An 18554-nucleotide genomic window follows, 5' to 3' on the forward strand; every position below is an offset into this window, starting at 1 on the left:
ATGATTAACAGTATCTGGAAAAATTAAGAAAAGCTTCAGAACAGAAATAACACTTGGGTTTTGCAGGCTGAGAAAGAGTTTGCCAGACATTCAGGAAAGCAAAAGCAGAAAGCACACCATTCAGAATCTTGGATTACAGGATTAAAAGAGAGCCATGTTTAAAGAGGAATAAGATCAGTAAACACTGAGGGAAGGTGTTGAGTGGTGGGAGACACTGCTGATGAAGATGGCAGGCATTCTCATCAGAACTGATGGCAAAGCCACAACTGAAGCCCAGATTTGCCGCAAACTTATTTCAGCCCTGAAAGCAGGTTTCCTCGTCTGCAAAGCAGCGTATAGGAGAAGACTGTATGATGCTATAGTCAGGACAAAATACAAAAAAAAAAACATACTAGCTGGTATCTGGTAAGCATTCAATAAATGGTAAGTAATTAATGTTACTGGATTACTAGTTTCTTACATACAAAATTATGTAAATAATTTCAAATTGGGAGGGAAAAAACCCTTCAGACTAAAAAGGATAAAATTTAATGTGGGAAGGAGCACACACCAAATCAGAAATTCACTCTTTCTGCCAAAGCAAAGGGTTTTTTAAGACTTCAAGAACTATGGAAAATCTCTCAAAACCTACGTCTGTGTGCGTTTTTGTCTATCCTACATGATTTTCTATTTTAAGCTTACTTTCCTCAAAACGGCAACTTCTCTAACATGGTCACTATTGACATCTCTAAAGCAGTACATTATGAGTGTCTGAAAGCCCTCTCTGTCAATGAGCTGTCCCTACCTCTGCTCCCTCCCCCAACACACAAATTCTTCCCTGAACCCCACCCTGCCTCTCTTTTATTGATGTTTTTTGCAGGATGACATAAGAAAGACAAGATAGATGATATCATACAGCTAAGCCCATTATTTATTAGTATTCCTCTCTTCTCTCTCATCCAAAAGGAAAATTCTTAAACAGTGAGGGTTGGGGATCTATTTTTTTAAATAACTGGTTTGAAAGTGAGATAAATTTCTCAAGGTAATAACTAGCCATGATAAGAAATCCAGAAAAACTCTTGCCCTAAAAATATTCTAAAAAAGAAAAAAATTTAAGTATTTTGTATAAATACTTCTTTATTTGCAAATATTATCAGTCCCATAAAGACATAACTCCAAAAGCTAAATATTGGCTTTTTGTATATTGTTAACTCTCAATTCTAAAATCATCAGTGTATATTAAAAGTCTACATCCCTCAATTCATTATAGCCAATTAAATTAGGTTGTGAAAAAAATAATGCCAGGAGATTCTTAGCTGAGATTCAACTTCACCTAAACTCATACAATTTAAAAGGCAAATCAAAATGAATTGGGGATACAGACAACAAGGACTTTAAAGGTTTTATGTGCCACTCAGCCACTGTTTGGTCTATTAAATGCCCTTGGATTCTCCTAAAAGAAGCAGTTAAAATATCATATCTTGAATAAAAGTCATAAAAACAAATACACCAAAGTAATCATCTTAATATACAGATGCAATCATGTTATCAACCAACTCAAAAAATTCAAAAGTACACCAGTATCTTCATAAATAAGTAGAAATTAATAAGTAGGATATCCAAAGAACTCTTCAATGTATCTGCTAAATGAACTCTAACTACTACCTCTCATCCAATCCCAACCACCAAATACTTAAGGTAACATGGGGTTCTCAGGTAACATAAGTTTGTCCAAAGGCCCTTATGTATTTGTTACTGTAAGTTCAATGCACCTCAAGTACCATTCCCCCATCTTAACCTCATAAAATCCTTCTAGATGTCCTCCATCCCCAGGATCCAACATCACCACTTTGAAGCTTTCTCCAGTCCCCTTCAGGCATAAATAATCCATTCTCCTTCTTTTCTTTCTTAGTACATTCTGCATCACTGCCTATTAGTACTGACAATACTTTTTCCTGGCAATACAGCTAAATTTGGCATATCTCTCTCCCCTCCTCAACTTCCACAAGTAAATAATAAAAGCCTTGAAGGCAAGTCCATTTTGTTTTCATTGTCTAGCTCACAGTACTGAGTATAGTCCCTTATAAGTCGGTTCTCCAAAAACACCTGTTCAAGTCAACTGAATCCTCAGGAAAGTAGAAAACCATGTCAAACTGTAGTACTAGACACAGGATGCTAATGATCATCAAGTTGGCCAAGATATTTGACAATATTATCATATTCACATGAAAGCCCCATGAGATCTGGCATTATACTTTATTCACCACACCTTTCTAACCCAAATAGTCCCCAGTACATAGCAGAAGTCAATAAACATTTGTTGAATGAATGAACAGCAGCAAAGTAAATGTGGTATGAAAAAGGCCCTGAAACAATTAGTTTTAACACATGACACTTAAGAAATTAAAATTCTAAATTATTTCAGGGCTTAGTATTGCCAAAAGACAAAGTATTCAGTATATGCCCAATGTTAGAGATACTAGGAAATACTAAGCAGAAGGGGAAAAGATTAAGGATAACACTGCTTTTAAGAAAGATAAAAGCCTAACAGAAAGACACAGGAGATAAAGGTGGGGTGGGGGAGGACAGCAAAAGGAAAATATATGCATGAGAAGGGAAATCACTTAACAATAAAGAATAAACTGTGGCAGGCCAGAGAGGATACAAAAGAAATAGAATGATCTTTAAATCCATCAGTATTTTATAAAACTCTAACTTCAAAACCATTTACAGATTAAGCCTAAAAGCTTTAGTAATTATTAGAGCACTGAGTACAAAGTCTTTCTCTGGGTAATATGAAACAATTATTACCATAGGAAAAGTACTCCCAAAAAAGAGTACTAAATAGGATGCATGCTTGCTCATTCAGTCATGTTTGACTCTTCGTGACCTCGTGGACTGTAGCCCACCGGTCTCCTCTGTTCATAGGATTTCCCAGGCAAAAATACAAGAGCAGGTTGCCATTTCCTTCTTCAAGGAATCTTCCCAACCCAGGGACCAAACTCACGTCTCCTGCATTACAAGCGGGTTCTTCACCACTGAGCCACCTGCACTGCTGCTGCTGCTGAGTCACTCAGCCATGTCCAACACTGCAGCCCCACGGACTGCAGCCCGCCAGGCTCCTCTGTCCATGGGGATTCTCCAGGCAAGAATACTGGAGTGGGTTGCCATGCCCTCCTCCAGGGGATCTGCCTGACCCAGAGATCGAGCCCAGGTCTCCTGAGTTGCAGGTAGATTCTTTACCATCTGAGCCACCTGGGAAGCCCCATTAAATAGGATACTCTTGGAGTATTTCTTGTTCTTAGATCAGGATGGTATATCATAAAAGAATAAACCGAGTGAACATGGGGAAAGTAACAAATACAATACAAAGTAGTGGAAAAGACATAGTGGAAAGAGCAAGGATTTTGAATCAAAAAGACCACATGGTCATGTTCTAAACCCTGCTCTGACACATTCTAGACATGTAACTTTGGCTACTTTAATTTCTCTGTTTCTTCACATGCAAAATAAACCTTATCACAATCTCTATACCCCACTGAGTTGCTGTAAAGACTAAAGAAGGGAACATATGCAAACTACCCAGTTTAGGACCTGGAACATCGTCGGAACGCATGTCAATCTTAATTCCAAATTTAGCACACTTTAAAAAAAAATAAACCAACTATCCCTAGTACCTACACTTATATTTTTAATATCAGATACAGCAGTTTAGTCATTAAGTCTCTCTCCTTAAGTGTAAAAGGGAAGTAAACATCTCAGGGAAAAGTTAGAACCAAAAGTAACCAGGATGTTGGAAATGGTTCAGTTCAGAAGTTCCAATCTTTATTTGCTAAAGTCCTTGCTAAAGCAGTGATCCCAGGCTCTTGAACTTCACTGATGTATAAAATTTCAGAAACTACTAGGGAATATCATAGGTTGTAAACTGCCCGATAAGGAGATTTAAAATAAATAAATAAATAAAGACTATCAACATCAACATTATCTATATAGACAATGTAAAATAAATAAGTACGAAGTAGAAAATGTCAGTACTAAGTATAGCCCTTTAGTTGAACAAATTTTAGCTTTATGAAAAATTTACTACATTATTTAATTTTTCCTCATTACCCTAAGACCATTTAAAACTTTAATGGTGAATAGCATTTGAGAGCCACTAGCTTATCCCAGCATGAACCACTTTTAAAGAACTCCCCATATTAGCACTTATATACCACTAGTAATGAAAAAAAAAAAAAAACTCAGAAAACAAACACAAAAAGCTTTTGCTTTATAAGAAGAAAGGAAAAACTGGTTTAAAACCTATTGAGACCTAGGTTAGACAAGGAAACAATCATTTTCCATAATATGTTGGTTCTTTACAAACTTACACTATCGGGTTTCTGGAATCAAAAAGTGAGGCAAAGGCTCCCTCTGCTGACAAATAGACAAAGAATCTAATCCTATCAAATGACAATCAACTTTTCAAAAATTTCGCTAACAGGATATCACATGGGCGTTTACTATTCTCTATCAAAGACTAGTTTTACTTTATATCCTAAAACACTGAAATATATCTCCATCTGGCACAAATGTGAAAGACATGTGTAACTAGGCAACACTCCACATGTATTTCAATAGATCTTTCTAAACTGGCTTTCAAATTTCTTGGTGTCTACGCTATGCTCTAAGGGCTAACTGAGCTAGAATGTCATACATAGAGGAAATTAAGAACTGAGGTGGGTTTCAAGAGATTGCATAGAACAAAGGTAACAATTTCTGAACGCAGTGACAACCTTCTCTCATAGAAATCTCATGAGATTAATAGAAGTAAATCAAAGAATTCAAAATTAACAATAGCAGGTTACAAGCACTGGCCCATATATTATTAACACATCCATCTCTAGCAACTATTCTATAACTTGGGAAGATCAAGAACTATCGTTCTCATTCAACTGCAGAGAGACCTAAGGCTCAGGAAGGTTTGATGGTTTGTTAAGGACACACAACCGGTACGCAGCCAAGCCAGAATTCAAGCCTAATCCTTAGTCTGCTTCTCCAATGGAAAACTATGCACAAAATAGATACTCTAATGACATAATCTCCAAATTCTTTTCTGATTTCAAATTTAACATAGCCGAACATCACAAATACATTCAGTGTGCTTATAAATAGGGCTTCCCAGGTGGCACAGTGGTAAAGAATCTGCCTGCCAATGCAGGAGACTCAAGACACTCAGGTTCAATCCCTGAGTCAGGAAGATCCCCTGGAGTAAGAAATGGCAACCCGCTCCAGTATTCTTGCCAGGAAAATTCCATGGACAGAGGAGCCTGGAGGGCTACAGTCCATGAGGTCACAAAGAGTTAGACACAACTGAGCAAACACACATGCGCATGCTGATAAATAACGTCAGATTCAAATATAAAATGTCAAAGATTTCACTTGGGCAGACAAAACTTGATATAGCCTCTTGGTGAATTCCTCACTGTAATTTATTTATTCTTGTCTTATTTCTAAAAGGATTGCTTGAAGAGGTAAATAAAACTAAACAAATTATAAAATAAGTAGATGAGAACTGGACATAAAACCCTCATTCTCCCAATAAAATTACAGAGTTAAATGTTTGTTAAAAGCAGTATTTTTGCATATATCAAGATGCTGCCTCCCCTTAAAAACAGTAAATAAAATTCAGGAGCCAAACACTAAGCAAAAGTGAGAACCATAAAGGTAAACAGAGCCCCTGGGGCATGTTCCTAAACCATATACCCTCAGCATCAGTTTTCATAGTCTCAAAATGTCATATGGTAAAGAAGAAAAACAGTGGGGCCCACTCTATGTAGGAAATCCAATTGAGCCTGTGTATTATCTTTCTCCCCCTAGAATAAAGCTAAGATCACAAAAAGCCTTACTCTTACAGTAAGGAGAACTCAGAAATAGCATCACCCCACCCACCCACACCCCTCCCCCCCCCACACACACATGCCCAAGAGAAAGCAAAATGCCTATCTCAAAACTTGGAACAAGATGAAGGAAAACATTCTCTCCTAAGAATTCACAAACCTCAAGCTGATCTTAATGTGGGTTTTCTGACCAAATTCACTCTACTGACTTGCCCAAGAAGCCTCAGTCTGTGAAGTCAGTATAACGTGATCCTGGGTGAGAAGTACCACCAAGCCGCTGACAAAAGAAAACTCAAATCTTTGAAGGAACACACCAATCATTCCCATGCATAGAGTTCCAGGAATATGACTTCACAGGCAAAAAAATCCCAATGTACATAGAACAGGAGGCAATATGAGCAAGAGACAGCAAAAATACTAGAAAGCAGAATCAGAACTACAAAGACTTCATTTACTGAAATTATCAACAAAGAATAAAATTACTATACCCAGCACAGTGAAAAATAATAAAATTATCAAAAAAACAAAAACAGACAGAGAGAAAGAGACATGAACAGTAACGTAAGATGGTCTAATGTATCTAACTGGATTTTCATTAGGAGACAATGGAGAGAATATGAAAGAGGCAATATTCAAAGAAATAATAGCTGAAGATTTTCCAGAATTGTTGAAAAGCATCAATCCTAAGATTCAGGTTTAAGCCAAATAAATTGCAAATAGGATAAGTAAAAATAAATCCTCCCTTAGATGCCTGACAGAGAAACTGCAGAACACCAAAGACAAAAGGAATTTTTTATTTTTATTTTTTTTTAATTTTTTTTTATTATTTTTTTTTCCAGTGGGTTTTGTCATACATTGATATGAATCAGAATTTTTTAAAAGCAATAGAGAAAAGACTGATTAACTAGCAAAAGAATAATAGCTAGACTAAGAGATGACTTTTTAACATCAATGTTTGCCAGAACAGAGCAGAATATTCTTTTGTGGAGCAGGAAAAATAACTGTCAACATAACATTGAATTCCCAGACTTCCTCCCATCTCCTCCCAAAAAAAAAAGAAAGTGAAGTCACTCAGTCATGTCCGACTCTTTGTGACCCCATGGACTGTAGCCTACCACGCTCCTCCATCTATGGGATTTTCCGGGCAAGAGTACTGGAGTGGGTTACAGGCAGACGCTTTACCGTCTGAGCCACCAGGGAAGCTCAAAAATAATAATAATAATAATGTTATTACAAATATTCCATTCACAACAGCAAGCAAGGCAATTAAATTCCTAACACATGGACTCTAACTCAACTTTCAGATCTTAATTTCCTTAGGAAGGTCAAATTAAGTAAGGCTGAACTAAACAATATACACCTAAAATATATCCTCATCATCATGGCATCTTTTCCTTCATAGCACTTGTGCTTTTATACCTACTTCTATGATTATCGACTTAATATATGTCTCCCTCTCCAAACTTAATGAGGTCACAGACCACAATTGTTGCTGTTGTTCAGTCGCTAAGTTGTGTTCAACTCTTCGTGACCCCCATGGACTGTAGCCCACTAGGCTCCTCTGTCCATGGGGTTTTCCAGGCAAGAATACTGGGGTGGGTTGCCATTTCCTTCTCCAGGGGATCTTCTCAGACCAGGAATCAAACCCGCACCTCCTGCATTGGTAGGTGGATTCTTTACAACACTGCTGCTGCTGCTAAGTCGCTTCAGTCATGTCCAACTCTGTGTGACCCCATGGACTGCAGCCCACCAGGCTCCTCTGTCCATGGGATTTTCCAGGCGAGAGCACTGGAGTGGGGTGCCATCGCCTTCTCCCTTTACCACTGAGCCAGCAGTGAAGCCCACACAGACCTCTATACTTATCACCATATTGTTGCTATAGTGCTTGGCTCATAAGTGAAAGGAAAGAAGGAAGTGAAAGAAGGATGGAGGGAGGGAATAAAAGAGGCAGAGGAGATACAACCAACAAGTAAACAATCAACATAAATAAAACTAAAATTTTTACTAAAAAACATAAAAGGACAAGTAAGTGAATAATAAGACATATTATGTTCCTGGATGGAAAGAATCAATATACAAACATGTCAGTTATGCATTAAAATAATCTATAGATGTGATGCAATGCCAGACAAAATTCCAGCATGATTTTTTTCATGGAACTCAATAAACTATTTTTCAAGCCTGAAAGGAAAGCGAAAAAAAAAACCAACTTATAAATATTTAAAAACAAGACCAATAAAGAATTACTCCTCCCACATATCAAAGCACATTATACATTAATTTTTAAGACAGTATTTGTATTTTTTATAGATACACTATTTATGGACAAATAAATCATTGGCATTCTTTATAGACACACTATTTATGGACATAAATCAAGGGAAAGGAGTAGAGTCTAAGAGCAAATAAATGACTAAACAGGTAATGTGCATATAAGAAAGTCAGCATTTCAAAGAATATTCATAAATGGCACTTGGACAACAGGATATACATTTGGGGAAAAAATTAAATTAGAGCCCTACTACATATAATATCTAAAAACAAATTCCAGAAAGTTAAGAAAACATGTGAAAATGTTTTAGAATCACAATGTAAGAAAGATCTTCATTAGAAAGATACAAAGGTCAGAAGCCATAACAAAAAATATCAAAACATTTAACATCAGAAAAAAACTGAAGTATTTGTACCATTAAGTAAATGAATAAAGTTAAAAATCCATCATTCACAAGACACAACCTTGGGCAAACTGCTTAATCTTATCAAGCCTAAATTTTCTTGTGCCTGAAATGAAAATAATGACCTAATTTATAGGGTTGCTTTGAGAATTAAATGAGAAAGTTAAGGTTAAATCTTAGGAGGGAGCACCTAGCAATGGCCCAATGAATTTTTTTTTTGCTACTATTTTTAAATTAAGAAAATATCACACATCAGTTTTGCCCATTAAATGGAGATTTTGAACTGCTAAAAAAAATGACAATTTCTGACATTGGCACAGATATTACACATAGCGGAGAAAAGCTGTACATTTGGGCCATCTCTCTCAACAAAAAATAATTTACAATGTGTGTCAAAAGCTTTTGGTCTCAAGTGTCTAGCCTTAGGTTTTTTTTATGTGTTTTTATTTTTATTGGGCTATAGGGGATGGATTGGGAAATACCTCTGCAATTCATGTCCCACTGGGGAAATGTCCGTTCTGATTTTCCTGAGCTGGCTTTCGGAGCTTTCTTTTTCTTGGAGCCACTGCTCTTGCTGGCAGCTGTCTCTTCGGGTCCACTGCTGAGTGGTTTCTCCTTGGAAGAGAATTGCCTCTGTTTCTTGGGGACACTCCTGTTCCCTGACTCTTAAGAGTCACTAACCAGTTGGCTCATCTTTGAACAAAGGTTTTCTAATCATGAGAAGACTTCCACTGCCAGCTCTCTCTTAAAAATCACTTCTTCAAGATCTCTTCAAGATCACCAGTTCCTCCTTGGGAAAAAGATTTCTTTTTCTACGGTTTGGAGAAGATAGGTCTTCTCCTCCATTCTCCTGAGGAGCTTCCTGGGGCTTTTGCCTCTTCTTCTCCATGGGTCTTCCACTTGTTTCCTCACATCCCTTTGAAAAACTACTGCTGTTTTCTGAAGATATCAGGGAAATTGCAGCCAGGTGTTTCTTTTCCTTCCTCAAGAGTTTCTTCTCCTGTTTCTCCAGCTTCCTAGAAATCTCAGCCACCACTTCCTGTGAACCACTGCCTCCTGCTTGACATCCAGATTCTTTTGTGAAATCTCCCCAATCTCATAGAAGGGCAGCTGCCCCTCAACTTATTCTAGAAGCTTCTTCCCAAATACAAATTCCCTCAGAGAAACAATCAATTCATGAGGCAATACTGCATTTGTTTGCCAGGTATCAGGAGATACCACCTTTGTTCTTGGCAGCTTCTGGGCCAATGAAGGTAGAGTGAAAAAAAAATGAGTCCATAATTTGGGGTGTTAGTCCTTGTCTTCAGTGCTTGGGAAATGTGGTCCCTTTGCTGGGCCCAGGGAATCTCTCAGTACCAAGACTGGCCATCACCCCCATAACAGAGGCCTGTAGAACTCAGGGAGCCCTGGTCAACCATTACTATTAAACCCATAGTCTTAGGGTTTTAGTAGAAAAGTAGCTGCCAGAGACTGGGGGTAGAGGACACAGGGAGAGGTTGGTAAAAGGGTACAAATTTTCAACTATGAAATGAATAAGGCCTGAGGATCTAATGTAAAACATGCCGATGATAGCACTGTATAGCACAATACTGTATAATCAAAACTTATTAAGAGAGTAGAATTTAGATATTCTCACCAAAGTGAGTTGATGGACGTGTTTTAGATGAAGGGAATTCTTAAACTATGTGTACTTATATCAAATCACCATGATGTACACTTTAAATATCTTACAATTTTATATGTCAATTATACCTTACTAAGGGCTTCCCTGGTAGCTCAGATGGTAAAAAATCTGTTTGCAATACAGGAGATCCGGGTTTGATCCCTAGGTTGGAAAGATTCCCTGGAGAAGGGAATGGCAATCCATTCCAGTATCCTTGCCTGGAGAATTCCATGGAGAGAGGAGCCTGGCGGGCTACAGTCCATGGGATCGCAGAGTCAGACATGACTTAGTGACTCACACACACACACACACACACACACACACACACACCTCAATAAAGTAAAATAAGATAATTTTAAAAATACAATGGTCATAATTACCAGTATTTGAACCTCTGTGACTATCAAAATTTCTACTATTTCCATGAGTTTAACCTTTTTTTTTAGATTCCATATAAGTGAATGTAGCATTTTGTCTTCGGCTTATTTCACTTAGCATAATGCCCTCAACATCCATCCATGGTGTCACAAATGGCAGGATTTCCCTCCATCCCCTGAAGTAGGAAATGGCAACTCCAGGGGATGGCAATCATTTAAAAATGGCAATCATTTTTAAATTAGATTGTTTGCTTTTTTCTATTAAGATGCATGAGTCTTTACATATTTGAGATATTAATTCTTTATCAGATATAAGATTCACAAATACTTCCTCCCATTTCACAGTTTGCCTTTTCATTTGGTTAATGGTTTCCCTTGCTGTACAGAAGCTGTTTAGTTTTATGTAATCCCACTTTGGGGGGAATTGAGGCTTTTTCCAGCAGGGGTTATTTATTTTAAAATTTGGAAATAATCACATGAATACATTTTTGTTATAATTATAATGCTACAGTCAAAGAAAAGGTCCCCCTTTGTCCCCACTCACTTTTCTTTCCAAAGAATTTATCCAAAAATATAACAGAAATAACAAATCTGAATGGTCATCACTTTCTTAGAAAAATGTATGCTAGCGACTCCCTGCTACTCAATTTTGATCATCAGGTACCTCAGCTGATCCGCCTACAATGCAGGAGACCCTGGTTCAATTCCTGGGTCAGGAAGAGCCCCTGAAGAAGGGACAGACTACCCACTCAAGGATTCCTGGGCTTTCCTGGTGGCTCAAATGGTAAAGAGTCTGCCTGCAATGCGGGAGACCTGGGTTTGATCCCTGGGCTGGGAAAATCCTCTGGAGGAGGACATGGCAATCCACTACAGTATTCTTGCCTGGAGAATCCCACAGACAGAGGTGTCTGGCAGGCTACAGTCCATGGGGTCACAAAGAGTTGGACACGACTGAGCGACCAAGCATAGCACAGCTTTTCTGTGACTATAAAATTTCTAGCATTTCTATTTCTTTTTAACTTTTTGTGGTGCTAAAAAAATGTTCTCTTTTCATTCTCTTCAGTTTTATTGACATAATAGTTGAAAGTTTGTCCAGAGAGCAGATTCTAAGAATTCTTATCACAAGGAAAAAAAAATATTTTTCCTTCTTTTTTTGTATCATATGATGGGGTGTTAACTAAACTTGCTACGGTAATCATTTCACAATATAAGTAAGTCAGTGAGAATATTGATGCTGTAAACCTTAAACTTATACACTGCTATATGTCATGTGTTTATGTTCCCTTTGTTGCCTTTGCTTTTGGTGTCAAATCAAAAAAAAAAAAAAAAAAAAGAAATCATTGCTATGATCAATGTCAAGAAGCTTACTCTCCACATTTTCTTCTAGGTGTTTTATGGTTTCAGGTCTTATGTTTAAGTCTTTCATCCATTTGGAGTTGATTTGTGTGTATAGTGTAAGGGGTTCAGCTTCATTCTTTTGCATGTGTCAATCCAGTTTTTCCAGTACTATTACTGAAGAGATTATCCTTCCCCCCCAAATATACTTGATTCTTCTGTCATAAATCAATTCATGAACTAATGTCTCAGCTCTCTGTTCTGTTCTATTGATCTATGGAATACCATATTGTTTTGATTACTATAGGTTTCTAATATAATTTAAAATCAGGAAATATAATTCCTCTAGCTTTGTTCATTTTTTCTCAAGATTGCTTTGACTACTTGGAGTCTTCTTTGGTTCCATACAAGTTTTACAATGTCCATAGTATTCTTCAAAGCAAAATATTAGCAATAATTCCACTAACAGTGGTAAAGCAGAGAATTCTCCATAATCATGTAGAATTATATTGCAGTAGAATGTTTCTTGATTTGGTAAATGTTTGTGATATCATTAAGTGAGAAAAAAGACCTTAAAAGAGTAAATACAAGATGAATCTGACTTTACAGCACTAAAATGCAAAATAAAAAGACAACAAAAATACACCAGTAGTCATAATGATTAGCTAGTTCTTAGTGTCAACTAGAGATTATTTTATTTCTCATCTCATAAAACCTCATCCCTAGTTTCCAAAATGAACATGTTACTTAAAACAAAAAAAATTCTTTTAACGGAAGGGGCAGTTATCCATCAAACTTCCCACCATTCCTGAAGCTCAGGCCCCACCAATGATTGGCTCTGCCATGGGGTTTAAAGATAAAACTTCAAGCAATGTGATTTTTAAAAAATCACGTTACCAAATATATAAATTGAACCTTGGCAAGAAAGCAAATGTGTTAGAAAACTTCTGGTAAAATAATGACCTAAATTTTAAAATTGCTGACTTATGGTCTTCTTTCTAGAAGCAGACAAAAAGCATCTATTCCTAACTAGGCTATACTTATTTCATGAAAGAAAAGAATGCCCTCTGTACATGAAATATTTCTCTACCCTTAAAAACAACAGCGGGGGGCGGGGAAAGTGAGGACAGAACAGAGGGAACATGTATTCATGTCCTCATAAAGTAATTAATACAACTTCTAGAGAAGCTCTGTTTCTACCAATTATAAAATGAGCAAACTCTGCAAATTTTCTAGAATTTTTAGCCAACTGCCTCTATCCTCCAGTATAAGATCAACAAATACAACTGTACTCCTAAGAGTAATAAAATATAAATAATAAAATACTTGCCATAGTCAGTCCAATGGAATAGCCACCTGTGAGCTTTACTCTGAGCTTGTATATCAAAGCAGAGTGAGCCAATGCAAAAGAGATTGTCCATGATAGTTGATAGCATATTTTGGAAGCAATCTCCACAGCTAAATAAATCATGAAATATCCATAGACAGCATTCTAGGAAGCCTATACAAGCACAAGGTAAGTCTATATGTTTGGACATGAAAAGATATCCATGTAAATGTAAGAAGCAAGTTATAGATGAATATATAGTAGCAAATAGATGGGGAAACAGTGGAAACAGTGGCTGACTTTATTTTTCTGGGCTCCAAAATCACTGCGGATGGTGATTGTAGCCATAAATTAAAAGACGCTTGCTCCTTGGAAGGAAAGTTATGACTAACCTAGACAGCATATTAAAAAGCAAGAGACATTACTTTGCCAACAAAGGTCCTCTAGTCAAGGCTATGGCTTTTCCAGTAGTCATGTATGGATGTGAGAGCTGGACGATAAAGAAAGCTGAGAGCAGAATTGATGCTTTTGAACTGTGGTGTTGGATAAGACTCTTCAGAGTCCCTTGGACTGCAAGGAGATCCATCCTAAAGAAATCAGTCCTGGGTGTTCATTGGAAGGACTGATGTTGGGCTGCAACTCCAATACTTTGGCCACCTGATGCGGAGAGCTGACTCATTTGAAAAGACCCTGATGCTGGGAAAGATTGCAGGCAGGAGGAGAAGGGGACAACAGAGGATGAGATGGTTGGATGGCATCACCAACACAATGGACATGGGTTTGGGTGAACTCCAGGAGTTGGTGATGGACAGGGAGGCCTGGCATACTGCAGTTCATGGGGTCGCAAAGAGTCGGACACGACTGAGCTGAACTGATAGTAATCCATTGACATAAAATAAAACAGAAAATGTTTATAAAAGCGTTGAATAATGTATGCAAGTGCAAGGTTGTTCATCAAGCTATTTACCTAGAGAAGAATGAAATTCCATAGGCAGCAAAGAAATTTTTAAGAGAGAGGCTTTCCATTTTTATTCTTTTTTAAAAAATAAAGATGTGTTTGTTTTATGTTTTTAACAAACATATAAAGAATCACCAATACATTCAATAATTTATAAAAAGAAAAGTATTAAAAGCATTAATGAGTGTATATAAAAACAGAAATTAATTACGATGTACAGTTGACCCTTGGACATAACAGGGGTTAGGGCACTGACCCTCCACATAGTCTAAACTCTGAGTATAACTTTAAAATCAATCTTCAATATCCATGGTTCTACATGAGTAGATTTGACCAATCAAGAATCATGTGGTACTACAGTATGTATTCATTGGGAAAAAAAACTAAGTATAAGTGGACCCACATAGTTCAAACTCATGTTGTTCAACAGTCAACTTATATGTATGCATAGAACACAAATTCTATGCCATTAAAAATGATGAAGTAGATTTACATTCATTGAATATGACGTTTTATTCATGGACATGTAGTCACAATTTATAGGGCAAAGTGGTCAGGAATGAACTGTGTTACCCATTTTGTTTAAAGTAGGTGTGTGCATATGTGCTAAATTACTTCGGTTGTGTCTGACTCTGTGTTGACCCTATGGTTTGCAGCCTGCTGGGCTCCTCTGTCCACGAGATTCCCCAGGCAAGTATACTGGAGTGGGTTGCTGTGCTTTCCTCCAGGTGTTTAAAGTACACATGTGTATATAAAAGAATATACAATGGTCAATAGTTACAATTAGTCATCAAATTTCATAATAACCCACTGTATAATTGTATTTTCTTCATTTAATTTTTTAATGTATAATCAATTAAATAGCAATAGAGTAATATAGAAAAATATTCCTTAAAGCCATTTTATTACTCACAAAAAAGAGCTATATATCCAAAGTTCAAGAACAAATAATTGTTCATACAGTTTCTAGTCACACAAAGTACAGTGAAAAGTAAAAGAAACTGTTTATATAAAATGAGAAAATAGCCAAGTATTTCCACTAAAGTTGGTTAGGAATCTGAAGTACCCAGGTAACCACCTCCACTTTTCTATTTCACTTCCTGTATATGCACACACAGTCTGAGTTACTTTGTATATATATGCCGATGCACAAATATTTCCATCTTCAGTTATGTGTATAACTTTAAAAGTCCAATCAATTTTGTAAAGGACAAAACAGTTGCCACTGAAGCCAAGAACTTGATTTAATATCATTCCAACAGAAGGTGCTGCATTTTAATGTACCTTTATAAAGTCCATAAAATACGCATTATAATGAAAGAGAATGCCACAAAACTAACTGTTAAAATGATGACTTTCAACCTTTTTAATGCACAGTGGCAATCAACAGCTTTTTTAAATCCTCAGGCCCAAATGCACGCCAAGGTTTATAAGAGAAAACTCCACTTCCAAGTTCAAAATACTCATTGCTTAAAAGTAATAATAAATCCCCTAGTGAAACACTGGGTTCTGGCTTTAATTAGAAGTCAATGTGCTAAGATTGCCACCTCCTGCTGAATAAAAAGTCAAGTCCTTCATGACCTACCTCAAGTGGATTTTCAAAAGACCTCAAATCTGAATCCTGTCTTAAAGAAATAAGAAAGGAGGATAGAAAAAAATATATTCTCATGCAGAAGAGTTTAAGTGGGGCCACTTCAACTATCCAATGCTGCCAAATGCAAAATTCTCTTTCCCAAAAAAGTAAAACATATTCTTCTTTGGATCCATGTTCTGAGACAACAGATAAAACACCATACTTGATGGTACTCCTCTAACAAGATATTAAAATATACTTGTTACATGTCAAATTCAAGACCAAAATATATCAACAGTGACAAAGTCAAGGAGGAAAAAATTGAGATTACATAATGAAACTATGACGTCTATTATTGTCCATTCAAAAAAAAATTCATCTGGTACAATGAATGTTGAAAAACATGACACGCAAATTCATGAAGCATTCCATGTTTAAAAAAAAGAAAAGAAAAACATCAGTGTTTCCCAAAAATGATTTTTCTCTATTCCCTTGAGATCACCATTATGATATTTAAACCTTGAAATTTTCAAATCTTTTTATATATGTACATATATACATATCTATATATAAGTATGGGCTTCCCAGGTGGCGCTAGTGGTAAAGAACCCACCTGCCAACACAGGAGATGTAAGAGACGCAGGATCGATCCCTGGGTCAGGAAGATCCCCTGGAGAAGGACAGGGCAAACCACTGCAGTATTCTTGCCTACAGAAGCCCATGGACAGAGGAGCAGGGCAGGCTGCAGTCCATGGGACACGACTGCAAGCGGCTTAGCACACACGTATATAAGTATACACACACACACATATACCTATATACACATATATATGTATATACAAATATACATAACTACAGAATTCTGACTCTGTCAATTTCCTTATTTAGAAAGAAATACTTCCATTAGAAAGGAAATAATATTTGCTGATATTTTGCAGGTTGTCTCAAGAACTAAATGGAAACAGGCAAAGGAAACTGGCACAGTACCAGTCAAAAAAATGTTTTTCTTAGCCTTTGGAAAGACAATAGACATTTCAAAGTTAATAGCCCTTACTAGAAGATTTCTTTAACACAGGGAAAAGAAACAACATCTGCAGTTGTCTTGTTTTTTCCCTCTTAAATCAAACACACTCTCCATTTAAGATATTTTAATAGTCTTTTACTGGCTTCATATTTTGGGATGCCAGTTATACAATACAGTAGCTTTCATTAAAAAAAAAAAAAAAAGATTTGGTTTAAAAAAAAAACATTAATTAATGTATGAAACACAATGCTGTTCCTTTCTTTGGATTAAATAAATTTAATCGAAAAATCTGTTTACTTAGCTCCTCCTCCATGAAGTATACAATTTCAGAACAAATAAGACTTACAAATCTGTCTGCTAATGCAGGAGACACAAGAGACACAGCTTTGATCCCTGGATCAGAAAGATCCCCTGCAGAAAGAAAGAGCAACCCACTCCAGTATTCTTGAGGCCTCTGGGGTCACAAAGAGTCGGACATGACTGAGCACACACACACACACCAATATGTCATATGCTAACACAAGAAGTTTAGGATCATAACGTCTGAAACTTTAACAGAGGAAGAAGTAGTTCATTATATCAGCAGTTGCCAAACTCAGGTCAACAGATTCGCCCTGGATAATTACATCATCGTCATCACAGGTAATGTTTGTTAAGTTGTTAAGTTTATAGCAACCTTATATGAGATACTATTACCAACCCTTCATAGAAGAAGGCAGAGAGAGGTTAAGTAACTTGTTTAAAGTTACTCACATAATAAGTAGTAAACCTCAGATATAAACTTTGTCAGTTTCAATTTTCCTGCCTCTTTCTGCCCAATTTGACTTAGCAGGTCTGGAATAGGCCATGCAATCAGTATTCAAATCTCCAGGTGATTTTTTTTATTTATTTATTTTTTAGTTGGGAGATAATTGCCTTACAATGTTGTATTAGTTTCTGCTGCACAACATGAATCGGCTGTAGGAAGTTCAATATCATGTAAAATAAACCACTAGCCAACAAATCTCTAATGACTCCAAAACGAGAAAGCAAAAAGTTAAGAATGAAAACTTCCCCTCTCCTAGATAAAATAAATTAAGATTCTGAACAGATTATTTGTAATTTGTAAAAATGTATTTGCAACTTGGTAACACTTTACTAACTACTTGAAATCAGTCATAATAGCTATGTGTAAAAGTTGCTCAGTCGTGTCTGACTCTTTGTGACCCCACCAGGCTCCTCCTGTCCATAGGGATTCTCCAGGCAAGAATACTGGAGTTGGTTGCCATGCCCTCCTCCAGGGCATCTTTCAAACCCAGGTCTCCTGCCTTGCAGGCAGATTCTTTACCATCTGAGCCACCAGGGAAGTCCAAAATTGCTATGGCATTATTTTAAAGAAAATAATGCAAACAAAAGTAAATTAACATTTCAGCATGAAAATAGCCAGCTAAACGATCAATGCCAAGACTCAGAGTTGACCTATAAGATTATTTCAGTTTTCCAGACAATGTCTCATTTCTCCATCTCCTCTATTTCTCCAATACACACGGTATGCATCATTCTGGAAAATTTCTAATTGCTAAATTCTGTTAAAAGTTTAAGTCAATGAACAAATGCTTCTCATTACAAAATTCAATAACTGTAATAGAATTATGAATTTAACATGTAAAGTTCTGAAAGCATTTTCTAAACAGATGAATTGTTTGAGTTACTATTTTCTGTAGGCTTGCCTATATGGAAACACACGTTTTTTCAATTATATAGCAAAGACTATGGCTTCTGTTC

The 18554-nt window shown here is 36.7% G+C and overlaps 1 protein-coding gene and 1 non-coding gene across 8 annotated transcripts in view; both read right to left on the bottom strand.

Moving 5' to 3' along the window:
• The window catches only part of BBS9 (Bardet-Biedl syndrome 9), a 438091-nt gene that overhangs the window by 336781 nt on the left and 82756 nt on the right, over positions 1-18554 (bottom strand). The window lies entirely within an intron of this gene.
• LOC133073195 (small nucleolar RNA SNORD86) lies at positions 9877-9963 on the bottom strand. The gene has a single exon (XR_009696902.1). It is a non-coding gene; the product is annotated as a small nucleolar RNA SNORD86 (small nucleolar RNA).

Source organism: Dama dama, chromosome 18, assembly GCF_033118175.1.
Source record: "Dama dama isolate Ldn47 chromosome 18, ASM3311817v1, whole genome shotgun sequence".
NCBI lineage: Eukaryota > Metazoa > Chordata > Mammalia > Artiodactyla > Cervidae > Dama > Dama dama.